At 47.7% G+C, this 27,673-nt stretch overlaps 1 non-coding gene across 1 annotated transcript; it reads right to left on the minus strand.

Moving 5' to 3' along the window:
- Window positions 1-23,066: 23,066 nt before the first annotated feature.
- TRNAA-UGC (transfer RNA alanine (anticodon UGC)) lies at window positions 23,067-23,138 on the minus strand. Its single transcript has one exon. It is a non-coding gene; the product is annotated as a tRNA-Ala (tRNA).
- Window positions 23,139-27,673: the final 4,535 nt, after the last annotated feature.

Genomic DNA, 27,673 nt, shown 5'->3' on the forward strand with positions numbered 1-27,673 from the left:
CTACTACTAAATTGAGAAAAATCCTAATTTTAAGACTTTCAGTATTCACAGAAGGCATTTAGGAGTCCTAAAGTTAGGATTCCTAACTATACTACTACTAAACTGAGAAAAATCCTAATTTTAAGGCTTTCGGTAGTCACAGAAGGCATTTAGGAGTCCTAAAGTTTGGAGTCCTAACTTTACTACTACTAAATTGAGAAAAATCCTAATTTTAAGACTTTCAGTTTTCACAGAAGGCATTTAGGAGTCCTAAAGTTAGGAGTCCTAACTCTACTACTACTAAACTGCGAAAAATACTAATTTTAAGACTTTCGGAATTCACAGAAGGAATTTAGGAGTCCTAAAGTTAGGACTCCTAACTTCTGTGAATACCGAAAAGAGTAAGTGCCTTCTGTGAATACCAAAATGAGTAAGTGCCTTCTGTGAATACCAAAATGGTAGTAAGTTTAGGATTTTGTCTTAAGTTAGTTCTGTGAATCGGGCCCTAAGAAACCCTTTAATACGGTAACTAAATAACCAAAATGCTTTTACTTACCTGTTTACAGGAAATGTCCCAGTGCAATATCCACGTATACTGCACTGTGTAAGAAAAGTAATCTACTTGACAATCTACTTAAAAGCCAATACAAAGTATGTGTACAGTATATCAAAAGCATTACATTACTAGTAGCTCTACTGTAATCAAATCAAAGTGCATATACAATTGCAATTCCAACTGTTTACAAACTGCATTACTACTGTAAAGTATTTATTGTTTACGTGTGCCAGGCTTGCTTGGTTCTAGTAAATAAAATACCTAAAAGAATATTTTTATACAAAACCAATTGGTCTGAAGTTTAGTCTTTGAGTGGGTGAAATCATTTGCTGATTGAGTGTGAACAACAAATGCTTAACACTACCCTCTGATACAGCCTTACTGCTCGCCCACACTACCACAAATAGAGAGTAAGGTGCTATCTAACTTTACCTCTGCCTACCTTTGGGGTTCCACTTGACTCTGTGTACACTATACCTCACTTTGGTATAGTATAAACAGAGCCAGCTTCCTGCAAAGGCCTGACAGGCTTACTTATCTGCAGGGATCTTGTAATACAAAGATGTGAAGTAAAAGAAACCAGATCATAAAAATGCTGTCAGTCAATGCATCCATGAAAACATTCAGCATGGGGTCAGTAGCATAACGAAAGTTGAGGGGGGTCTGCAAAGTAAATGGATCACCCCCACCCCCAGGACCAGTCAGGAGCTCTCAGGCCATGGGCCCACTGCCTGTGCACAGTGCCGGAGGGGGCCCTCTTGAGCTCAGCAGACCCCTTACACTGCGAGGCTGTGGGGTCTAATGTTACGCCACTGCATAGGGCAATCGGTCGGCCACTTCAGACATTGGCTTTATTGCTCTGTGAGTGATTGCACTTTTCGGATCAGCTGCACCTTCACCTGAGAAGGAGAGCACCTCAGTACCGGGTCTTGTGGGCCAGTCTTTTAGTTTTCCATTTTTTCCTCTCATTTCTATCCTTCTCATGTATTTATTAGCATTATTTTTACAGCATACTACAGCTCCCCAGACAGTGGTAACAGGATTCTTGCTTGCTGTTCACTTCATCTGCAGTGTACTGCATCCCGCGAGGCCACAGCCTCTAGACCAGGCCACCGCTGTGGAAAGTTATTGTCCATGGTTTCATAGTTTTACCCTTCCAAAAACAATTCCACTGTAGTTCCAAATGGGGTGCCCTTGCTGGAACTTCAAAACACCGAAACACTATGTAAAATACCATTTGAAGACTACCACCAGCTGCTATGTTTAATTTTATTTGTTACTACAAACCTATGCCTGTCATGTTTAGCTGCCAGCTTGTTTTCTTTTTCTAGTTTTATTCTCTGAATGTATCTTTCATATGTTGTTGAGTCTGTGACTTTGGTAGGGTTCTGTAAGTGGAGGAATGTAAGAGTGGGTGGGTGAATGGACACACAAGTGCTCAGATAAGTGACCATTTGCAAGTATGATGGCTTACTAAATGCTTAAACCCATCATTAATTAAGGAGCCAGTTTCAGTCATACGCCAGACCTATTGGAGTTATCAATGTTTATTTGCTCTTTTTTTGGACATAGTATTACCGTGATCAATGTTCTCAAGAGAGCCGTTCATGCAGCATGCAGAAATGGAATAGTAAATGTATTCTGCTTTTTTATGGTGCTGTGTCTGTAGAGTCCTGCTGGACACATTCTAGTGTTCCACCTGGTGTTGTACGCACACTATACACCCACCCATCACAGGCGTCACCAGTCGGCTGACCCTGCAAATAAAAGGGGCCGGGCGCACGTCCCCGGGGCCAGTTCAAGTAACCTATTACTGCTTCAGTGTGGTCATTCTGTCCTAAATGTGGGCCTAGGGTCCAAGACACCACAATGGCGACTAGCGGGTCTTACTCCATGTGTGTGCTGGCAGGAACTCTGCTGTTGCTTGTGGGGGGTGGTGTAGCCTGTGCCTAAGGCACCCCTTTACCTTCTGCCAGCATGACGGCCACCTCATGAGCCACAAGAGCGACATTCAGCCTCCCTGCTCTGCAGTCGCCTGCCTTCAGAGACCCCTGTAAGGCAGAAGCAGCCCGGAAACAGAGCCCAACGACACGCCGGACATAAGGTGAGACGGCAGGTAGCCGAAGAAGAGAGACCTGCTACAGCGCCTTAACAACGGCAACTCCTGCCCCTCCAGCAAGCAAGCCGCTCTGCTACACCAGCGTGTCCACGCAGCAAGCAGGGCTAAAGTGTTTGTAACCACCTACAGCCACTGCCAGCTTCAGTCTGCAGTGCACCCACAGCAGGACAGATGACCAAGGCTGCACTGCGGCGGTGCTAACTCCTCGCACCAGCCTCCTCACGTCCCGTGGAGCTCCCGACGTGAAGGAAGGCCACCAAGACCTGGTAAGCGCTGCAGTACCACCTGGTGGTGGCTCCAGTAAGCGGCTGCGGGTGACCCAAACGTTGCAGTCCAACTGGACGATTTCTAAAAAAGCCCTGCCATCCAGTGTGAAGCCTGCAGTGCTCGCACATACCTCTGCATAAGCCCTGAAGCAATGATGACTGTATGTTTACCCCCACTTTTTGCTGGTTTTTCACTGTTTTTCGAATTTAGTCTGGCTGGGACCCTGCTATTCAGGGCCCCAGCCTAGCTGCTTCCTCCCTAAATTGATTGCATGTACTTTAGGTACATTTCAGATTTGTTCTGGAGTGCCCTTATAAGTCCCTAGTATATGGTATACTATGTACCCAGGGCATAGGTACCCCAGTGGCCTACCAGGGGCTGAAGCATATATTATGCCACCCCTGGAAAGCCACCCAAAATGACACCACAGGCCTGCTACTGCAGCCTGGGTAAGGTGGTGCATACACCCCTTACTGTGATATAGGTTACCTGTATCAATACATATATACACACATATAAACCTACAAGTCACTCCTATGGCAGGCCTTGTCAATCCTGAAGGCAGAGTGCTTGGTTCTTATGTGAGAGGGTGCCCCTGCATGAGCAGAGCCCCTCTGCAGTGTTCGGAGTCCCTTCTCTGATGCTGTTTGTAGTGCAGCCTGACCATATACTCTTAAGTGCATTATAACCCAACGGTAAATGCTAACTTTGGACTGGCTGCACGGAAACATGTTGTGTTTGGTGTCAAACACCTTGGAATCATACCCCCACACCAGTAACTGTTGTGGGAGTATGATCCCACCCTTCTAGAGGGAGAGACATGGCAGTACTGGGTTACCCGGTAGAAACTTAATAGAGCCCTGGCATCACAAAATGGATGATGCAGCCACAGACACGGGCCTGGCCTCCTTCTGCTGACCGAAATTCCGGAAGGAGAGGCCTGGACAATAGGTTTCCTGTCACAAGGAGGTGTAACCAGCTCCCAGACAGGCTTATGTGTATTGGGGCTTGGTGGGATCACTCTCTGAGTGCTTTGAAGTCCTGCACTGCGGGCACATTTGGTGTCCCTGTGCATAGTCTCGCTCAAACCGGTTCAGGGGCTTCCAGCCCCAGCTCTGGCGCGAAACTGGACAAAGGAAATGGGTGTAGCCACCCCTCTTTCCAAACCCTCCCATAGGTGGGTCCTCAGAGCTAGTCCAACCCCTTCCTTAGGTATAAGTAAGGAACCTCTGTAACCAGAACTTTAGATATCCCTGGACGAAACTCTGGAGCTGAATCCTGGAACTTAGACGCTCTACTCAAGACTAGAGAATTGAAGAAATCTCCCTTGGGGTCAAGGAGTGACTCCCCTGCTTGGCAGGCACCAACAAAGCAATTTGCCCGTCTGCATTTCCGAAGCTCCTGCCGGACTCCAAAGTATTTGCAGCCCAGGAAGAGGATTTTCAGACATCTCACAGGCTGGGCCGAGTATCCAGACCCACAGCCCTCATGAGTAGGGTGGAACTGGAACTCCTGGTCACCGTGCTCTTTTGCAAGTGCATTGACTTCTCGACATCTCCTGAAGTTGTGCTTTGGCTAACTTGTAGCCCCTATCTCGAGCACAGAATCCACTTAAGATTGTTGGCCTAGTCACTCTGAGTGACCCGTGGGCTGCCATTCTGTGTTTTGTCTTGAGGTCCCTTTGCGATCCCTGGTCCCTTGACTGGTGGGTCTCTGAGGGGGCAACTTTGAAATTCCTTGGGCTTCCCTAGTTGCTCTGTACGTGCCCCGACTCCCTACCAAGTGGTGAGTCCCACAGACCTTGCTGATCTGCACAGAAGCATCTTTCTTGTTTCTGCATGGGTTGCTGTTGCCAAGGCTTGTTGGGTCCAATCCGGGCATCGTCACTGCAGCACTTGACATCCTTAATGGGACAGCTCAAAATCCAGCTCCTGGTTGTCCTCAATGCCTCCTGGTCCTCGTGGCTGAAGAGTCAAGCTTCACCTTCTTCACCTGAAAACACCCGACATCGGTGGGCATCTGCCTATCGCCTTCCTGGTCACTGGTTGTGACCCAGACTCTGTCCCCTCTGCTTTCAGGTTCTTCTCATCTTTGATCCAGGCTTGAATCTTTTCGGACACTTTGCATCTTCCCGGCAGTGGCACTTCTTCGCCAGCTCCCATTAAAATCGACGACGCGACCCGGCACCAAAAGACACCTGGATGAGGTAACACGAGTACTCCAGTGCTCCCGTGGGTGTTGGCCCTAGAACTTCCTAAGTCCAAAAGGGTTCGGTCCAATGTTCCCTCTAATATTTTTCCTCTGTGTGCGGCAGTGTAAGGTCTATGTGCGCTGCAACCAAGGCTATGTGCCCCAGTAACCAAACGTGTGTGGGTGCAGCGCCAAATATCACTCCAAACTTGCTTAAAAAAGTAAAAAGACGGTGCATTTTTTCATGAACAGATCCAAGTGAATGTTGTTAAGGCAGGTTTGAAACCGTCCCACATGTCAATTTGAAACCTTGGCAGCTATGTTGCTGCATTTCTTTTCTTAATAGAGCTGAGCTGTGGGTTGATTGTATGCATTTGTTGAAGTTTTCATGTTAATTTCAGCTCATGATGGGCGCTGCGATTAACATGAAAACTTTAACAAATGCTCTCTTTGAGCAGGAAAAATAAACTTATAATAACCTTGTTATTATAATTTTACTTTTTGCAGTTTCAGGGCTGGGTAAGGGTAGGGCTGCATCAGGCTTTCAACTAACGCATTTTAATGCTAGTGTCCAAATCACAGCATTCAAATGCATTAGTCCTGTATTCTAGCGCCCCTCTGACAATACTGCAATTGAGGTACACTGCCAATGAGGCAGCACCAGCACGCTACAATTGTCTAACATATATGAGCATGCAACTGCGCCTTTACATTTAAAATGCTATGCGTCAGAGATAGAATACTCATGAACGGAGCTGAGCAGGCCTGGCTGCTAGCAATTTTAGGCAACAATAAAAATGTCAAGACAACTCCGGTGATTAATGTTCTTCCTAGAGAGAGATGGAATTTTGTCAAGTGGATGTTTTGACTCATGGAAAGGTAGCGCAGAGGGCTAATTTGCCTGCTGCAATAACATGTACCGTCCAGATCACAAAGTGCACATAATGTTAATGGGTCAGCGGGTTACTGCTTTTGTCAGTGAGATCCTTTTGGTACTTGTAGTTTATAAGTCAAATTCCTAAAATAGAACAGTGAGCTATTAACTTCAATCTAAGAGCTGCATGGTTTCCCCAGTCTGATTACCCTATTGTTGCAAAAAGGGTTCATTTTAATAGAAATCAATTCTGGTTATTAAAGAGAACCACCAATCATGGTATTACATTCTAATTTCAGTGTGTTTCTCCAAATCAATCACTATTAAACTATACTGCGTACTAGTATGGATGTCATGTCACTCCTACACCTTGTAGTCCTTTGTCTTATGTTACATTTCCTATAAGGAGTGTGATGTAAAGTGCTCTACCACCCTACACTGGTATGAGCAGCGCTGTAAATCAAGTTAAATTCATCTGAGCGAGAGTATGGTTATGGAGACTTGAGGGGCACTGTTAAAGGGTGGTAGTGAGGGAATCGGTGGTGGGGGAGTCATTGAGAGGGCACCAACAAACATTGTTGCACAGGGCTCTACCAGCCCTCATGCCAGCATTGCCCTTGAGGCAAGGCCGTCTCACCCATTGGTCCCTCCATTGGCCTTATTCGTGATAAATCACATCCAGAGCCGGAATTCCTCACTGCGTCGGGTCGCAATTAGAGATGGAACGGGTCCGAGGGAGGGGGCGAAAAAGGTGCCTAACAGTGATCAACAAGAAGAAAGGGGGGAAAGGTGACTCAAGAGGTCGATTTAGGGCAGTGGTAAATCCGGCGGTACACAGCGTTTGCTTTTAAGTGATTCTAAAAAGCACACGCTGTGTTTGGTGCTGCATTTCTTTTGTTGTCCAGTGTGTGGCTGCAGGGCATATTGTGTGCTTTGTTTAAAGCATTCATGTTCATTGCAGCTCGTCACGCTCTGCAATTAACACGAATACTTAAACAGAGGCAAACAATGAGCCCCACCGCCGCACTCAAAACAAAAGGAATTTAGCAAAATGCCTCTCCCTCAGCATGTGAGAAACGGCCGTTTTTCACGCTGCTTCGGCGGCACGAATGGTCTCGGAATGTGTGTGCGCGCCACACACACAACAGTGCGCGCTCGGGGGCACTGAGGTGCGCGGGCGCCCAGGCGCGCAGCTTCGTGGGAACACTGCCCACCAGACACCTACACTCTGCCTCACTTTGACTCGCACTCCATCCCTGCATCCGCAAAAGCAAAACTGGAGTTCACTCTTTCTCCTACATCACACCCAAGACATGGCATGCCCTCCCTCAATACATCAGAGCCTCCCCTTCACTTATTGAGTTCCACAAGAAGCTGAAGTCTTGGCTCTTCGTACGAGCACCTCAAGCACCTCACACCTACACACCTGGATACCCTCTCGGTGATTAGTGCGCTTTACAAATTAACATAACATATAACTCGTTCATTGAGATCAGACTGGGTGAACCCCACTAGTAATCGGATCTGTAACCTTCAGGTTAACAAACATGCCCACACCTGACATTTGGCGCCCTTAGCTACCTCACCGACTAACCCAGAGGCACGTTGTCTTGTATAAGGAAGTTGTGTCTACTCTGAGATGAGCCACACTCCAGAACCTTTTATGGCTAATCACGCTTGAAGGTCTGTTCACCCTGTCCTGCCTAGTGACAGCTCCTGCAACTAGAACTCCACAAAAACTCCGATTTAGCTACAGATACATTCTCCCCCCCCCCTCCCCCTTTCTAATTCTTCACTCACTTTGTAATGCTCGAGGTTTGCTCCTTCGCACCCCCTGGAACTCTCTAGAAAGGATTTGGAAGTCCGGGCATTTCAAGAAGCATATTCAAAGCTATCGTAAAAGGTAAAGATGTCAGGTGTATTTTTGCACAAAAATGCCCTCTTCGGGTGAAGTGGCGTCTTTTGTACAGTTCGCATTTAGTTGTGGAGGGCAATGTCTACTTGAGTAAACTTTCTGTCACTCCAACAGCACTTAATAGCAGGTCTTCACCGATTTCTAAGCACTCCCGCGGCTGTAGATATGGCCCCCTGAAACAACGCGAGATTAACTTTTATTCCCAGGATCAGAGATGTGGCTAACGAAGGGAAGCGGAGAGCCACCGCCGTAGCCACCAGACCACAGCTGAACTCAAGTGTTTGTGAGGTCTGTAGCGCCGCGCGGAAAGCGCTACGGGAAACTAGAACAAGTCACCCTGAAGATTAGACTGCGGTGAGTGGTGAAGGAGACGCTTCTAAACCCTCACCAAATCAGGTATGGAGTTTCCGAGGTAAGGCAGTTGTACTAGGGTGTCACACAGTGGCAGTGCCCAAAAAATAGCCTTTAGGTGTCTGGGGACCGGTACTTGTCGGTAATTTTATTTGGCCTGCAAATATGAAGAAAAAAAACAAGCATATCCATCCTTCCTTCCTTCCTTCATCGAGAGCATTGCTTCAGTCCCGTTCTTACAGCCAATGCATTCTGGGAGTGGTAGTCTTTATTCGCTTCCATTAACCAATCGGACCAGATTGAAATCGCTTGGAAAATGAAAGTCCGGCCTGGAAATCATGTGCCCCAGCAGGCAGAGAACAGTCCAAAGAGCCCACTCTGAACGTGATCCCACTCACGGTCTGAGGAAACGATAGAGCGCCTTCTCACATTTCAGACTGTAGCTGCAATTAACATGAAAACTTAAAAAAAAAAAGGCACAGAATCACACCCCACAGCCCAGCACTATTAAGAGAAGAAATGTAGCAAGTCTACAAACACAGCGTTTGCTTTTAAGTGATTCTGAAAAGCACACGCTGTGTTTGGTGCTGCATTTCTTTTGTTGTCCAGTGTGTGGCTGCAGGGCATATCGTGTGCTTTGTTTAAAGCATTCATGTTAATTGCAGCTCGTCACGCTCTGCAATTAACACGAATACTTAAACAGAGGCAAACAATGAGCCCCACCGCCACACTCAAAACAAAAGGAATTTAGCAAAATGCCTCTCCCTCAGCATGTGAGAAACGGCCGTTTTTCGCGCTGCTTCGGCGGCGCGAATGGTCTCGGAATGTGTGTGCGCGCCACACACACAACAGTGCGCGCTCGGGTGCACTGAGGTGCGCGGGCGCCCAGGCGCGCAGCTTCGTGGGAACACTGGTTCGGTCCTGGTCCTGAGTTAACAGGAGCTCGCGGCTGTGTTCACACACTGCACACGGCCCCCGTGGTTCCCCTGTGTCACTACCTTGGGTGGTTCCTTGGGGTCTCAGCTATTCTACAGGCTCTAGGCCTTGTGTCTAATTAAGTCGTGGTTCTTATACCACTATTTTAGTATATGGTTTGGCTCGCCCCTAGGGCCTGACGTGTATTTGTGCTAATTACTGTGATATGTGAAGTGAAATTTATGTGTTTTGACCTCTAGTTTCATAAAGAGACTAGGAGGGTGTGTTTAGTAATAAATACATATATTTTATATATATACCTGGTGTGGATATCTTTCATTTAGGCATTCAAGAGATTATAGACTGGTAAAACAAGCTGCTTTACATTCCTTCAAGACTTAGCCTGAAGGCTGCTCTCCATAGCTACCACTAGGATAGCTTTCAATAAAGGTTGTCTTTAGCCTATAACCAATAAGGGTTGTTTGGACTGTTACAGGGTGCCCACTATAACTAGTAGACAGCATATACCAGGCCAACTTCTCACATTGGTGTGCAGCGTGTGGTATTCCAGCTTGCTGTTGTTTTACCAGATAATCTCAATTGAGTGACTAACTGAAAACCACTAAAGGTACCCTAGGTACATATAATTCAAGCTTTAGAATACAGTAAGTTCTACTGAACTTAGAGTTATGTGTTAAGGGCTTAGCACACCCTTTCTACAACTCAAGAGAGTTTAGTAGGCCACACTAGAGTATGTGGTGCAATACACCACACCCCACTAGTAATGTCTCCAAGGTCAGGAACCAGTAGGTCCCTGACAGAAGCCAATGGGCTTCTAGATTCCCAGTATGATAACCTCCCATTCATGGAACTGAGAGCATTATGTACAACTAGGAAACTGAAGACAGGCAAAAGTCCAATCACCCAGTATCTCATAGAGGTACTCAGTCTGGATGACCTTAGCAGATCTTTAGGGTCTGAAGGGTCAGACAGAGGGGGTGGGACAGCTCATGAGGAAAGGCCTAGGAGTGCAGCTCCCCAAGATATGACCTCTGAGGCTGGCCAGGCAGATGACAATGATCTGGACCTGGAAAATCCAATTCCCCTAGAAGGTGATGGAGAGGACCACAATGGACCCCTCTTTGTCCCTCCTGGGAGAGTTGGTGGTGGGCCTAGAAGGTCAAGTTCTCCCTCAGTGGAGTCTAATCATTCTAACTCATCTGTAGGGACCTCTATCTCGTCCCATAGGAGGGAAACCTCTCAGGAGAGGAGGGAGAGACTGCTCAAGTATGAGGAATCTCAGCTTGAAATCAGAAGAAAGTAGGTAGCCCTAGATAACGCGGCCCTAGAGCTCTAGAGAGCTAGAACAAAAAGGTGGGACTTAAGTCCCATGGTGGCAGCAACATCCCTAGAGATAGGGAGAGGTCTCATGACCATAGAAACCTTAATAAGATTGTCCCTCCCTACCAGAGTCGGGATGACATCCACAAATGGATAACTGCACTGGAAAGGGCCTGAAAAGTACAAATGGTCCCCCAGGAGTAATGGGCAGCAATCTTATGGCTCTCCTTTGCAGACAAAGGTAGAAATAAGCTCCTCACTGTTAGAGAGGAGGAGACAGATGATTACAGCAGTCTGAAGAATGCCTTGATTGATAGGTTTGGCCTAACCACTGAGCAATACAGGTTAAAGGTCAGGGATACCCAAAAGGCACAGAATCAAGACTGGGTAGACTTTGTAGATTGTGCTACTAAGGCTCTGGAAGGTTGGTTGCTTTGCAGCAAAGTGCATGACTTTCAAGGATTGTACAATTTGATTATGAGGGAGCAGATCCTTAATAACTGTCAGAATCAGCTGTTGCACCAGTATCTGGTAGACTCGGATCTGACCTCTCCCCAAGAATTGGGAAAGAAGGCAGCTAAGTGGGTCAGAACCAGGGTGAGGCAGAAGGTACAGAACGTAGGTGGTGAACCCAAGAATCAAGATCCTAAAAACTCTGACAAGGGTCGGGAGAAGGGTAAAGACCAGAAGTCTTCACAAGGCCCCCAAAAATCTTCTTCAGGTGGGGATTCACAGTCTACCAAGGGAAAAGGCCAAAAGAAACCGTGGTGCAAAATCTGTAAGTAGAAAACTCACTGGACCAGTGACTGCACCAAGTCCAAATAATCTACTCCAGCCACCATTGCCCCTAAGGCAACTGTTCCCCCTAGTACAGCTACAATTGGTGGTGGTAATGTTCAGAATAAGGGTGTAGTAGGGTTGACCCTGGGTTCTGAGATGGCCTCTGGCCTAGTCAGAGTTCCAACTCAGGCTGTTCTAGTCTGTGATGGAGGCATGGATATGTCCTCCTTTGTGAGTCCCAGTAATTTGGGCAAATACAGACAATAGCCTTTGATAAATGGAATAGAGGCTTTGGCATTCAAGGACACAGGAGCAAGTGTCACAATGGCGACAAAAGATCTTGTGGATCTTGGGCAGATTATACTTGGTGAAATATACCAAGTGATCAATGCTAGCAATGTCAGAACAGACCATTCCCTGGCAGTTGTTAAGTTCTCCTGGGAAGGGGTAACGGCCTTAAGAAGGTTGTGGTAAGTGCAGACCTACCAGTACAGTGCTTGCTTGGCAATGATCTAGAATCTTCAGCTTGAGCTGAAGTGGAGCTCAGGGCACATGCAGAAACGTTAGGGATCCCTGCTCATGTCTTTGCTGTGACTAGGTCACAGGCCAAAATGTCTAACACTGGACTGGCCCTGGATTCTGGAATAATGGACCAGGTGCCTCCCAAGAGGATGAGCAGTAGGGTTAAGGCAGTGCCTTCCCACCTGACTCAGAATGCAGATCAGTCTCCTCAGGGAGATGATCTTGAGCCTGAAGAAGGAACTGTCTCAGAGGAGCTTGATCCTGACCAGGTTGAGTTCTTGGGGACAGGGGGCCCTTCCAGGTCTGATCTGAGCCAGGAGCAGAAAACCTGCCCCACTCAGAAAGCAAGCTGCTGATGAGGCTTGTGGGAATGCTAGTGGCACCCATAAAATATATTGGGATGATGGACTCCTTTACTCAGAGAGTAGAGACCCTAAGCCTGGTGCATCCAGGAGGTTGGTTATACCTCTGAAGTTTAGGGGCTTCCTATTGACACTAGCCCATGATATTCCCCTAGCAGGACACCTGGCCAGAACAAGACTTGGGAGAGAATTGTCCCTCACTTTCACTGGCCCCACATGTCTGAAGACACTAAGGAGTTTTGTCGCTCCTGTGTGACCTGCCAAGCCAGTGGCAAGGCAGGTGGAACCACAAAGGCCTCCCTGATACCACTACCTGTGGTGGGGGTTCCCTTTGAGAGGGTTGGGATTGACATTGTTGGTCCCATGGATCCTCACACAGCATCTGGGCACAGGTTTATACTGGTGGTGGTGGACCATGCCACCAGGTACCCAGAAGCCATTCCCCTAAGGACCACTACAGCACTTGTGGTGGCAAGAGCTCTCTTGGGTGTAGTCTCTAGAGTAGGCTTTCCTAAGGAGGTAGTATCTGACAGGGATGCAAATGTCATGTCTAGTTACTTGACTGCTATGTGGAAGGAGTGTGGAGTGAACTACAAGTTCACCACACCCTATCACCCACAATGCAATGGTTTAGTTGAAAGATTCAACAAAACCTTAAAGGGCATGGTCAAAGGTCTCCCAGAGAAGCATAGGCGCAGATGGGACATCCTTTTGCCCTGCCTTTTGTTTGCCTACAAAAGGGGGTTGGTTACAGCCTTTTTGAACTTTTGTTTGGCCATCCTGTTAGGGGTCCTTTGTGTCTGGTGAAGGAGGGATGGGAGTTACCTCTCAAACCCCCTAAACAGGACATAGTGGACTATGTACTTGGTCTCCGCTCCAGGATGGCTGAGTATATGAAAAAGGCAACCAAAAACCTTGAGGCTAGCCAGAAATTACAAAAGGCCTGGCATGAACAAAAGGCTGTACTGACTGTTTACTAGCCAGGACAGAAAGTGTGGGTGTTGGAGCCTGTGGCCCCAGCTGCCCTCTAGTACAAATGGATTGGCCCCCAAACATTTGTTGAACAGAAAGGGGAGGTCACCTACTTGGTAGACCTTGGAACCCCTAGGAGTCCCACAGGGTACTTCAAGTCAACAGACTTAAACCATATGTTGACAGGGTAGACATGGGCTTGCTCATGGCTACTGATGAAGGACAGGAGGAAGAGAGTGACCCACTCCCTGACTTGCTTGCTCAGAACCCTGATGATGGGTCAGTTGATGGTGTAGCCTTGGCAGGCAGCCTCACTGTCCAGCAACAGACTGACTGCAGAAAACTTCTCAGCCAGTTCAGACATATGTTTTCTCTGGCTCCAAGTCAGACTACCTTGTGCACTCATGAAGTGGACCCTGGTGACAGTCTGCCTGTGAAGAATAAGATCTACAGGCAACCTGACCATGTCAGGGACTTTATAAGGACAGAAGTCCAAAAGATGTTGGATTTGGGAGTTATTGAACCCTCAGATAGCCCTTGGGCTAGTCCAGTAGTCTTGGTACCTAAACCTCACACCAAAGATGGCAAGAGAGAGATGAGGTTTTGTGTGGATTACAGGGGTATCAATGCAGTCACTAGGACTGATGCCCATCCCATCCCCAGGGCAGATGAGCTAATAGATACTTTGGCCTCAGCCACGTTTCTAAGCACATTTGACCTGACAGCTGGCTACTGGCAGATCAGACTAGCTGAAGATGCAAAGCCAAAGACAGCATTTTCTACCCCTAGTGGGCACTATCAATTTGTGGCAATGCCCTTTGATTTGAAGAATGCACCTGCCACTTTCCAAAGGTTTGTGAATCAAGTCCTTACAGGCCTGAAAGACTATAGTGCAGCATATCTAGATGATATTGCTGTCTTTAGCTCCACCTGGGAGGATCACCTGGCCCACCTGAGGATGCAGGCCTAACTGTCAAGGCTACTAAGTGCCAGATGGGGCAGAGTCAGGTTGTGTACCTGGGCCACTTTGTAGGTGGAGGCCAGGTTCAACCATTGCAGAGCAAAATCCAGACCATAATGTACTGGGTTGCTCCCACTACCCAGACTCAGGGGAGAGCCTTCTTAGGCCTGACTGGGTACTACAGAAGATTTGTCAAGGGGTATGGATCAATAGTGACACCCCTGAATCACTTAACCTCTAAGAAAATGCCCCAAAAGGTTCAGTGGACTGTTAGCTGTCAAAAGGCATTTGATGACCTGAAGTAGGCCATGTGCACTGCTCCCATTCTGCAAAGTCCTGACTACTCCAAAAAGTTCATTGTCCAGACAGATGCATCTGAGTTGGGGGTAGGGGCTGTAATGTCACAGTTGAATGTTGAAAGTCAGGATCAACCAGTAGCTTTCATAAGCAGAAGGTTGACCCCCAGAGAGAAATGTTGGTCAGACATTGAGAGGGAGGCCTTTGCTGTGGTTTGGGCTCTGAAGAAGTTGAGGCCATACGTGTTTGGTACTCACTTCATTGTTCAGACAGACCATAAGCCCCGTGTGGCTAAAACAGATGAAGGGTGAAAAACCCAAACTTCTCAGGTGGTCCATTTCCCTACAGGGGATGGACTATACAATGGAACATAGACTTGGGAGTAACCATGACAATGCAGATGGACTCTCCAGATATTTCCACTTAGAACATGAAGACTCAACTGGTCAAGGTTAGTTTAATTTCCCTGCGTTTGGGGGGGAGGGGGGGGGGGTTGTGTAGGAGAGTAGGATCTGCTTCATATGTTTACCCCCACTTTTTCCTAATGTTTCACTGTTTTTCGACTTTAGTCGGGCTGGGACCCTGCTATTTAGGGCCCCAGCCTAGCTGCTTCCTCTCTAAATTGATTGCATGTACTTTAGGTACATTTCGGATCTGGAGTGCCCTTATAAGTCCCTATTATATGGTATACTATGTACCCAGGGCATAGGTACCCCAGAGGCCTACCAGGGGCTGAAGCATGTATCATGCCATGGTACTGCAGCCTGGGTAAGGTGGTGCATGCACCCCTTACTGTGATATGGGTTACCTGTATAACTACATATATACACACATATAAACCTACAAGTCACTCCTATGGCAGGCCTTGTCAATCCTGAAGGCAGGGTGCTTGGTTCTTATGTGAGAGGGTGCCCCTGCATGAGCAGAGCCCCTCTTCAGCATTCAGAGTCCCTTCTCTGATGCTGTTTGTAGTGCAGCCTGACCATATACTCTTAAGTGCATTATAACCCAACGGTAAATGCTTACTTTGGACTGGCTGCACGGAAACATGTTGTGTTTGGTGTCAAACACCTTGGAATTATACCCCCACACCAGTAACTGGTGTGGGAGAATGATCCCACCCTTTTAGAAGGGGAGAAATGGCAGCACTGGGTTAACCCAGTAGAAACTTAATAGAAACATGGCACCACAAAATGGATGCTGCAGCCACAGACACGGGTCTGGCCTCCTGCTGCTGACCGAAACTCCGGCAGGGGAGGCCTGGATAATAGGTTTCCTGTCACAAGGAGGTGTAACCAGCTCCCAGACAGGCTTATGTGTATTGGGGCTGTGTGGGAGCACTCTCTGAGGGCTCTGAAGTCCTGCACTGTGGGCACATTTGGTGTCCCTGTGCATAGTCCAGCTCAAACCGGTTCAGGGGCTTCCAGCCCCTGCTCTGGCGTGAAACTGGACAAAGGAAATTTGTGTAGCCACCCCTCTTTCCAAACCCTCCCATAGGAGGGTTCCCAGAGCTAGTCCAACCCCTTCCTTAGGTATAAGTAAGGAACCTCTGTAACCAGAATTTTAGATATCCCTGGACGAAACTCTGAAGCTGAATCCTGGAACTTCGATGCTCTACTCAAGACTAGAGGACTGAAGAAACCTCCCTTGGGGGACAAGGAGTGATTCCTCTGCTTGGCAGGCACCAACAAAGCAATTTGCCAGTCTGCATTTCCGATGCTCCCGCCGGACTCCGAAGTATTTGCAGCCCAGAAAGAGGATTTCCAGACATCTCACAGGCCGACCCGAGTCCCCAGCAAAGCTGAGACCTGCAGCCCTTGTGAGTAGCGTGGGACTGGAACACCTGGTCACCGTGCACTTTTGCAAGTCCATTAACTTCCCGACATCTCCTGAAATCATGCTTGGGCTGACTCATAGCCCCCACCTCGAGCACAGAATCCACTGAAGATTGTTGGCCCAGTCACTCCGAGTGACCCGTGGGCCGCCATTTTGTGTTTCATCTTGAGGTCCCTTTGCGATCCCTGGTCCGTTGACTGGTGGGTCCCTGCCGGGGTAACTTTGAAATTCCTTGGGCTTCCCTGGTTGCTCTAGATGTGCCCCAACTTCTTACCAAGTGGTGAGTCCCACAGACCTTGCTGGTCTGCACCGAAGCATCTTTCTTGTTTCTGTATGGGTTGCTGTTGCCTAGGCTTGTTGGGTCCAATCCGGGCACCGACACTGCAGCACTCAACATCCTTTGTGGAACAGCTCGAATCCAGCTCCTGGTCATCATCGATGCCTCCTGGTCCACGTGGCTGAAGAGTCAAGCTTCACCTTCTTCACCTGAAAACACCCGACATAGGTGGGCATCTGCCTATCGCCTTCCTGGTCACTGGCTAGTGACCCAGACTCTGTCCCCTCTGCTTTCTGGTTCTTCTCATCTTCGATCCAGGCTTGGATCTCTTCGGACACTTTGCATCTTCCCATCTAGCCACACGGGACCTAGTTAATATTATGGAAAAGGCAAATATTGCCGCAAATAAAGGTCCCGTGGCCACCTATGTCGGGCGTGGGAGTGCATCCACAATTGATTATGTATTCATAACCTCCCTGCTCGCGGATCTTTTATTAGAGGCCACAGTCGTTAGCACCATATACAGTGACCATCATCCGATTTTATCTTGTTTTAAATCCATTAAAAAAATGGTGAACCGGAGAGAAATCGGGGCTAAAAACTTAGCTGTGTCAACAGACAAACTTAGGGTGGTCTGGAAGGGGATTGACAATAAGGGGGTGCTAGCTCGTATTATAAAATCGCAGCCTTTACTAGTATCCACCTGCCTATCCACCGATAGCCTCGGACATGTTATCGTCGAAGCATTCTCAGGGCTGTGTAAGGCTATAAAAAAGGAGATTTGCAAACCAGCCCTAGTCAACATCAACAAAAATCCAAGATGGTTTGACAACTTATGCTCCAAAGCAAATAGGGAACTAAGGGCTGCCCTTACAGCTGATCCACCAGATCAGTTACTGGTGAGGACTCTGAGGTCAAGATACAAGCGTACCCTAAAAACAAGATCTGAAGAGCTTTTAAAAACCCACTGGGAATCCCTTGTACGCACAGCAGCAACGAAGGACGTTGCTGGGTTTTGGAGCGAGGTCAAGAACCTGAGATCGATTGGATCTAATATCATCCCCATAAATTGTAGTATATTAGGGGATGTGTGGGTGGAGCATTTCTAAAATATTTATATGGCACCGACCCCTCTCATGGTAAATCTTCAGCCCCTTAAGTTACCGAACATTTCCATAATGGAGGTGGAGGATGCCATTTCACAAAGTGCAGGGAATAAAGCTCCTGGCCCTGATGGACTATCCATCGACTTAATCAAATCAGAGCCTGACTTTTGGTCACCTTTACTGTGTAACGTTTTTAATAATCTATCTAATACCCTACTGCCAGATTCTTGGTCTAATAGCATCATCGTACCAATCTTTAAAAAAGGTAACAGACTTGACCCTGGCAGTTATCGCCCAATATCGTTAATCGATAACACTTTGAAGATTTTGGGCAGGGTCATTTTTAATAAGATCAGTAATTGGGCTGAAAAAAACACGATCTTACATCCATGCCAGCTAGGCTTCAGAAGCAATGTAGGGACCGTGGAGCAATGCCTAAATCTAAATTTAGTATTAGCCAAATACACTATAGCTAAAAAATCCCCACTTTATTTAGGTTTCATGGATTTAAGTTCTGCTTTTGATTTTGTTAATCGCTCCCGTTTATGGTCAGTTCTGTTGAGTTATGGCTTAGATGAACCTTTGGTCCACTTTTTGGCCCACCTACACAGTGATTTAAAAGCCCGTGTTCGAATAAACAATGACGGTGAGGTCTCGGGCGAGATTTTAATTGGCAGGGGGGTAAGACAAGGCTGCGTCTTGGCCCCCCTGCTCTTTATTTTATACATAAATGAACTAAGCACATCCTTGTGTAAACTAACTACCGATGTCCCGCTCATCAATGGTAATCCACTTCCCGCACTTCTTTATGCGGACGATGCGGTCCTTATGGGCCGCACACCCAATGCACTGCGCACCTTAATCTCAGGTTTTGTCTCTTACGTGGCTGATCTCGGCTTATGCACCAATTTTAAAAAATCCGATATAATGTCCTGCGGCCCAAAGAAACACAAAATTCACCATATCATGTCAGGGAACAACGTTTTAAATAGCACTTGCACTTTCCCTTATTTAGGCCTGTTGTTTTCTGACTTCGGATCCTGGCAACCCCACGTTGCCAGAGGGAGGAACAAACTGGGTAAAGCTATTAATTCTATAATCACCCTTCGTCAACCAAAACATGCTGAGGTCATTCTGCCACTTTTACAAATTTATAGAACCCAGTGCCTACCTACAGGAACCTATGGTGCAGAGGTGTGGGGATATTCGAATTGTACTAATATACAGACGGAAGAGAATACATTCTGTAGGAAGGCTCTGGGGGGGGTCATTTCGGCCCCATCCTACGTGTGCCATAGAGAATTGAATCTCCCCTATATAGAGGACTTTATAAAATCAAGACCCGCTCTGTTCTGGTTGAAAATATGGCGGAACCCTGCTGCCTCCTTGACCCGTGATATTATCTCAGACTGCCTAAAAAGCGAGCGGGCCAATCATGTCCCTTGGCTCAGGGCAGTGGAGAAGAGTTTAGAAAGTGTGGAAATGGGGCACCTATTCTCAGCACCCCAAACAATAGATTGCTCGCATAAGAACGTAGTAAAAAGGGCTTTATACGACCTGTACCGAGAAAATAGAGAAAAGATCGAGTTTGTAAAGCCAGCTATCCTCAGGTACATCCCCATTCAGGAACCATGTGGTAGGCCCCACAATATGCCTCAGGGTTACCTGCGCAAGAAACTGGGTAGATGGAATAGGAGCTTGCTGTTGCGGTTCAGGGACGGAAGTGTGGTAAATTTACTCTGTTTCCCCTTAGGCTATATCAAAAATCTGGGAAATTTAAGCTGTCCCTGCAACCTAGGTGGTAAACAAAGTTTGTTACATTTTACACTCTTCTGTGGTTTTTATGTAAAATACACCAAACATTTCCTAATTCCCTACTTTAGAGATAGTGCTTTGACGGATTTCAACGTGGCTTTTAGAGACTTATTGATGTTAAGCTCAGATGATGTAATCTTTAGAGTTAGTCGTTTTCACCAAACCGCTGTCCGTTCCCGCGCATCAATGAATATGGCCTGATAAGGTTGCATTATTTCTTTGCACCATTTGCACATTGCACTTTTGCAAAGTGGCTGTTCCTCTGTACATGCTATGGTTAATAATGCCTGTTTTTATTGTCTTATCTGGATGACTGTTGTGACTTACATGTATTTTTATGGATGCAACTTTTAGAGTTATTCGTTTTTTTTTTTTACCTTTTGCTGTTTGATCTTGAGCAATAATGAACATGGTTTGTTAAGCCTGAACTACCTCTGTATTACTTGCACATTGCATATTTGCACCAACGGTTGCCCTATTGTATATATTATAGCCACCAAATGCTGTTTTTATTGTCTATAGGGGTGATTGTTGTGATTTACATGTACTTTTATGGATGTTTTTAATATATCCGAATAAAGATCATTTGACTTGACTTGACTCTGGTTCTTCTCATCTTCGATCCAGGCTTGGATCTCTTCGGACACTTTGCATCTTCCCGGCAGCGACACTTCTTCGCCAGCTCCCATTGAAATCGACGACGCAACCCGACCCAAAAGACACCTATGCACCCGGGATACAGACCACAAGACCCCAAAGAAATCTGTGGTAGGTAGAGACTGTGAACCCTGTGCAGAGATAATGCTGACCCGCTGACCAAGCATGGGCCAGTGAACATGATGAGAAACAAGCATCCAGGATTAAGAGCTCCATAGAGCTAAGCTAGACCCAAGCAGCAAAGGCAGCAAGCCCACGAAGGGCAAAAGTAGAACATGCGCTACATGCGTGCCCCCCAGTGGTTGTCTGACGCCACCACAATCGAGGAAATTGCGCCACACGCCCGTGGCAGTGAACGACCACCACCACAAAAATGAAGAGCAAGCACGCCAAGCACCAGAAGAGTGCGACTTGATGAAGGACTAAGAGCGCAGAGTCCGAGGTACGCTGACGCATGCGTCCTGAAGCTGGATAGCATGGGCAGGCACCCAGGAGAGTGAGAGCTCTCCACAGAGAAGAAGCAATGCTGAATAGCCAGCCAGCCACCTGCGACGCAGCATGGCCACCATTGGTCCAGCATTGTGCACGTCACACAAAGTGACCGACCCCGCCAAGCATGCCTGAACTGAGGCAGTAGCTGGTGCCTCAATGGCACGGGCTCGAGGCACAAGCATGACGCCCTCAAGGGAAGGAGGGGACCTGCCATCCTGGCAGAGGAGCACTGCGAAAATCCCTGAGGAGGGGATGGGGCCCGGGAAAGGTCCACAAGGTGAAGACGCATGTCCTAGCGACAGCACAGACCTGCGACAGGTCAGAGGCAAAGAAAGACATAGTCCTAAGAACAGGATGCGTCCAGCGAGACATCCATGTGGCGCAAATATGAAAGGTGGCAGGAAGCCACATGCGCGTGAAGAAACTGTCCGGGAGCAAGGAAGAGCGTGGCAGAATGCCACGTCGTGATAGAGGAGAACAGCATGGCAAGACGCCACTTCACAAAGGAGGAGGAGGAGAGTGGCACAATGCCACAGGGTGAACAGCCACAGCAGGAGCGCAAGAGGGAAAAGGAGAAGTGCGATAGGACAGAGGACTCATGCCAGCACTAGAGAAGGTGTTCATCAGCACAAGCCTGCCACCAGGGTGCAGAGATGTCACTGGAGACAGCTTTGCGGGAGGACCAACCATAAGCCGCTAGTCAGCGCGATCTGCCTCCAGGCCCCACACTTCACAGTGCGACCATCCACTCGCCAGTCACCCTGTCTGCTTGGCATCAATGGCATCACGTCTAGCAAGTGCACCTGCCAGAAGGTAACCATAAGTGGCAACGAAGTCCCTCCAGTCCTCCTCACTCCACAAAGTCACCTAAAGCAAGAGATCACTGTCTGTTACCCAAGTGCAAGAAAATATCATATTCATCATCCAGGTGCATCATCACCAAGAGCATCTAAGGAGCATCGCACCACCAGTGTGGATCTAAACACTCAAGACATCCAGAGTTCAACGAGACACTCCTGGCGCCATGGGAGGATAGTCACCCAGGAACATTCTGTGGGCCCCCGTAAGCCTGAAGCATGCCGAAGAAGAGCATAACTGACCATTGGACTATGCACCCTTGGGGTTGCACAAGGCTTGGCCGTGACCCTATTGGGAGTTCCGCAGCGACCCATCTGAGCGGCCTACTAGAGACCCGCACAGCCCACGCAGTCGCGTGGCAATCCAGGGGCAAGGGCCTCAACGTAGTTCCCGTGAGAGGGGAAAACCAACCGGAGAGATTTGTCTGCAGCAGCTCCACGACAGGTATCGGGAATCATGGAGGTCGCAGATGGAGACTTGTCACCCCATGGCTATCTGAGGAAGGCCCTCATCCACCAAGGGCTTCCTCGGTCGTTGCTGGCTTGCCGTCCACAGGAGCCTGAGTGCCCTCAACAAGATCTCCGAAGTGGACTCCACCACCGCTCCAGATGCACCGCTTTTTGAACTGTGCAAATAGAATCTCACACCACGTGACCAGGCCGGTCTGGACTACATCACTGAGGTGGACTAAAGCATCCTGACCTTGTGGTCCAGAGCTCCAGCACCGCCCAGCAGACGGCTTGTAGAGATTCATTGGTGCTGTGTATTGTTGTTTGTTTTCTTCATAGGTTGGACTTTTGTTTGTTTCTTTTGCATTAAAGTTTGGGAGGGATGTAGTTTCCTGCTGCACACGTTCTAGTGTTCCACCTGGTGTTGCACCCACACTATACACCCACCCATCACAGGCGTCACCAGTCAGGTGACCCTGCAAATAAAAGGGGCCGGGCGCACGTGCCCTGAGCCAGTTCCAGTAGCCTATTACTGTGTCAGTGTGGTCATTTAATCCTGCATGTCGGCCTAGGGCCCAAGACACCACAGTGTCCTTGTCTATTGTGACCGATTTCATTTTTTGATTGTACTGAACGAATTAACTTACATATTTTTTCATATACACTTGCCATGAATGTCTCATGAATGTGTCGTATATTTCTAATTCATTGTTAGGAAATAAAATAATTACAATTAATTTAAAGTACGCCGAAGACAAGACATGAGGCTAAAAAGAGTGAAGTGTGAAAAGGTAGGTGCCCAGGGAGTTTGCTGCCTGATACAGATTTAAGAAAAACAGTATTACCTGTCTGCCTAGGAGGATAGAACTTGGAGAAAGACTATAGGAGTCTACATAGAATCCAGACCATAGCATGCCGTTTTATGTCTCACCGTGCTCTCAATAAATCTATTTTATGTGTATGTTACTGCTACTGCCCTTAGGGCGTCTGCTTGTTTATGTAAGAGGTTTGCAAGGATCTGGGCTATTCACGCACATCTAAATAAAAGTATTTGCCTTCATGCCATGGAATTCTATTTTGGAAAAACAAGTCGAAAAGATCCAGAGAAAGGAAAAATTGTATTGTGGTGTTATTTTAGAAAGCAACACATGCAACATGAAAACACAAAAAGAGAGTGGAGATGCCGGGGATTGAACCCGGGGCCTCATACATGCAAAGCATGCGCTCTACCACTGAGCTACATCCCCTACATGGCAGTGTGAATCTCCATTTGTTTTCTAGTATGGCAGTTCCTGGGCGGTGCCACAGTGATTTCATCGTGATTATGATGATATGTAAAATGGCCGACATATTATTGTTCACCAACAGTGTATGATTTGCACAAAAGACGTGCATTACCAAACGGAAAAGGACTACTTCGCCACTTATGCGCATGCGCATATGAAACAGGGGTGGGTGTATGCCTTTATCAACGAATTAACATTTTATTATACATGCCATAAACTGCAAGCTATTAAGGGCTTCGGGCAGATAAGAAAACTTCACTTTACAGTGCCACAGCGAGGAGGGCTCGGCGTGATCTTTCAGCAGCACAGAGAGGCGGGCCTGCATAGCCAAGACACACCAGCAGCGGTGCTGCTGTGAGAACGACCGCTGCAGCTCCTGACACTTCCGGTGTGCAGGATCACACGCACATCCCACAAGCAGCTGGCAGCCCCCAGCTGCCTAGCACAGTTGTAAAATGTGCAATTAGGGATTATTTAACTGTTCTGGTTTGCTTAATTGGTCACAAACAAGCAGCATTTTAAAATATCTTACCGGGTTTAGGCACCTGCTGCAAGGTATTTTCTGTGACCAGCAATTTCCAGGGTAAACAACCAGAGCTTGAATTGGAAAAATAGAAGTGCAGGTACTCTGTCCCAGAGTACCTGCTTGTTTCTGAGAAGTGCTGGTACACTTCAATTAAAAGTAAAGTGCCGGCATGCTTCCTATCAAAATAAACAAGCATTTACAATGCAATAAGTCTTGCAATTGCACGTTTTTGAGCTATTGGCATTGTAAATGGCGATGCCTTTTAAAATTTTAAAAGGCATTGTCCTTTACAATACCAATAGGTCAAATTTTGGCAAAAGCAAGACCCATTGTATTGTTGAGCGCGGTGTCCCTGAAGCGGGTGCCTCGCTGAGCATGCACATTTGTTTAAAAAATAAAAAAAAGTGAAAGATTGCGCGGTGTGCACGGTGTCCCTGAAGCTGACGCTGTGTTCTTCTAAAAAGTAATTTAAAAAAATAGCGTCACCATTGTGCCGTGAGTGCTGTGGGGGTAGGAGGCAGTCACATTGAAAGTTAGAGCGGCATCGCGCTCTATATGAAAAGCGGTCACCATCGTCCGGTGTGGGCGTGCTTCAAATACAAAAAGCAGCCACCATTGTCCCCATTAGTCAATAAACAAAATAGTACACACCTACTTATAACCAGCCGCGGTCGGTAGTGGGAGTAGCTGCCGGGCGGTGACGTGGGGAGGGGGAGGGGCAGGGTGGGGAGTAGTAATCTATGGATTACGGTGGTTTACAGGTAAGTAAATATATAAATTAATAAAACGAATTTCGTTGCTTGTACTGCATCGCATTTGGGGATGCAGTGCGAACAACGATTTTTTAAAAATTAATTTATATGTTTACTTACCTGTAAACCTCCGTAATCCATAGTTTACTACCCCCTACCCTTCCCCTCCCCACGTCACCGCCTGGCAGGTACTCTCACTACCGACCGCGGCTGCTTATAACACAGACCATGTAACAAGCCAAGTAAAAGTTCCAGTCGATATGGGAGGTAACAAATGCAGACAAGGCGGTACCAAGAAGGGACTAACAAGCCTATTTACGAATCAGAAGCCAACTTTTACGAAGGACAATGACACAGTCCAATGACAAATATGGGTGTAGAGTGGGAGGGGCTCCCAGTACATACCCTAATACAGCATGCCTCGCAGAGCAAGAAGCGCATGCACACTGCCCCTAGGCTCAACTTAAAAATCTTAACTCTGCAGCAGTACCACCCTTCCCTGCCTTTCATGTAACTAACTTTATAGACACTTGCTATAATTCTGTCACAGTCTCATAATTTCAGAACTGAAGCATTTTCAATATTCTATTTAACAAAGCCTTAGTTGTTGCTGATTTATACAACTAACAACTATTGGCAAAGTCCAATAGTCCTGGCTTTTTTTTTAGTTGTAATGTTACTTGTTGTATTATATATCTGGATGCATTTACAGAAGCAGCAAATTACCATTCGGGCAGTACACTAAGCCCAGATTTTTAGCTTACTTTTTAAGCCACACACCAATTACTTTGGCCATGCCCCTTTAAAAGACCCCCACCCCCAGTCTTCTCATCCCACTTAAAGCCCTGGCTGTCGTGCTTGATGTTCTCAGCCTCACCTTTGACAGCCGACTGAAGTCCTGTTCCTGAGTGCTGCTGGTCCTGTGGCAGGTGAATGGCTGTTCGCCCTATGCTTCCTCTGTCTTCATTGTAGGAGCACAGAGGCCAGCTGCACTTGATGTCTCTCGCTTCCGGGTTGTAAAGGTTATTGGGTGGTATCGAGACGGCGTGGTTTACAGCATTTACGAAGGACAATGACACAAGCCAATGAAAAATATGGGCGGTTAACAAGTACATCAAGTCTCGCAGAGCAGCGCATGCGCGCTGACTCTACGCTCGACCTAAAAAGTGCCGGTACTCATTACCTGTTAGAAATGGGATTTCTGGTTGGCTAAGGCTTGCGCCAAAGCCAGGTAGAAACCACCACTCTAGTCAGGGCAAGGGAGTTACATGCCGAAGATAACCGCTGCTCACCACCTTGGTAGCTTGGCACGAGCAGTCAGGCTTATCCCGGAGGCAATGTGTAAAGCGCAATACACTCACAGCAGCAACATACTAGGTACACCACAAAAGGAACTCCACACAAGGTTCTATCAAAAATAGCCTTTGTGTTATCATAAAACACATTAGAATAGTAATCACACAATATACACTGTGCCACCTGGCACTAGGAAATATTTACAGGGGATTATATACACAGGACAGGGCCACTTGGATCACTGTCAGAACCATCACAAAGTGAACTTAGTAAATGTAGAACTTATAATAAACGTAGGACAACATAAACCATATTATGCACTGTATCATATCAGGCGCAAAGTACATTATACGCCAACCTCATAAGCCTAAACATATTAGACCCTAACCTCCTAATCATAACTCACATTAGGCGTAAACCACAGCAGAGTATAACCTCAGAAGCATAAACCACAGTATGCAAATTACCTCATAAACATAAACCACATTTTGAGGCATAAAACAGGGTGCATAAATCACAGTACATGAATCACATTTCCTGTGCACCACATAGATCACATTAGGGCCTGGCGCCCTATCAACTTACTGGTCCCCCTGGCCAACTGGCCTTCTCAAAGGGGCTCAAATGCCCTCTGTCCAAAATGTCAGGGCGGCTGCCAATGCAGCAGAGTTCACAAGTGCGCAATTGCGCTGGGGCAGGGGAGTGCATCTCACTCCTGTCTCACTAACAAAGCCCCCAAAGAAATACTAGCCTAAACATTGCAGCTGACGCTAATTGCCGCGCAGCTGTGAAGCACAGACGTCCTGGCACAACTGTGCCCTCTCATGTCCCACTCAGGGACTTCTAAATCAATCTGTGCCAAACGTGGCCTGAGCCCCACTCTGGGACTCGTATCACAAGAATTTGCCCCCAGGAAAGATGGCACTGGTACTATATGTGCCATGGAAGCCCCACTCCGGGACTCCCCAAGTAACCTTTGCCAACGGTGCAGCTGCTCTCTGTCTAGCGGGGCAGCTGTGAAGTATAATTAGGGATTCTGTGAAATAATTGCCCCCCAAGCCCCACTCCGGGACTTCTACAAAGGATCTCTCCCACATTACAGCTGTCTGCCGCGGCGGTACCTCTGTGAATGACTCACTGGGCTCTTTGCTCTTGACTCGCGGAAGAGGGACACCAGCTCTGCACTCAGCCAGGTTCCTCCTGGCTTCCGGGGACTCTCCGCTGGGGACTCGCTGGTCTCCTCGGGGCAGCTCCCGACTTCCGCTATGCCCCAAAGAGCCTCCGCTCTCTCTTCCAGCCACCGGAGCCTTGGAGGCGGGGCTCTCCCTTTCCTCCTGGGAGCCCCGCAACAAACCGGTACAGGTTACTGGCTTCCGGATCATGACGCTACCTCTTCTTGCGTTGCTAGGACATTTCCTGGGCTTCCCTCGGCTCTACCCAGAGTCAGGCGGCTTTTTCCTGGCTTCTGGGCTGCAAGATCACAGCGGCTGGCGGCTACTTTCCTTTTGGCGGCTCAATGCGGGGTGGGCCCCCGTCAAAGCAAACACTGCGGGGTGGGCACCCACCATAAATAATAATCCAGAAGCGGGGTGAACACCCGCTATAATAGCAGCAGAAGCGGGGTGGGCACCCGCATATCTAAATAAAGCACTTAAGCGGTGTGGGCTCCCGCTTCGATCCAAGAAATGCAGGGTAATCCCCACGTCAGGATTCCCTCAATAAGGGCTGCAGTTCCGTGCTGCGACGTCCACTCTACCCTCTCATGGGAAATTAAAAGAAATCGCTTACAGGGCGTTAGATGCAGACAAAGTCCTCAAGGTCCTGGAATATAAAAAGCAAAGCGCTCACAGGGCGCAAGAGGTCCCATCAACCCCTTAGGTATCAAGGGGGCAATGCTGGGCCCAGGGAGGCAAGCCCTTATG

This window comes from Triturus cristatus, chromosome 4_1, assembly GCF_964204655.1.
Source record: "Triturus cristatus chromosome 4_1, aTriCri1.1, whole genome shotgun sequence".
NCBI lineage: Eukaryota > Metazoa > Chordata > Amphibia > Caudata > Salamandridae > Triturus > Triturus cristatus.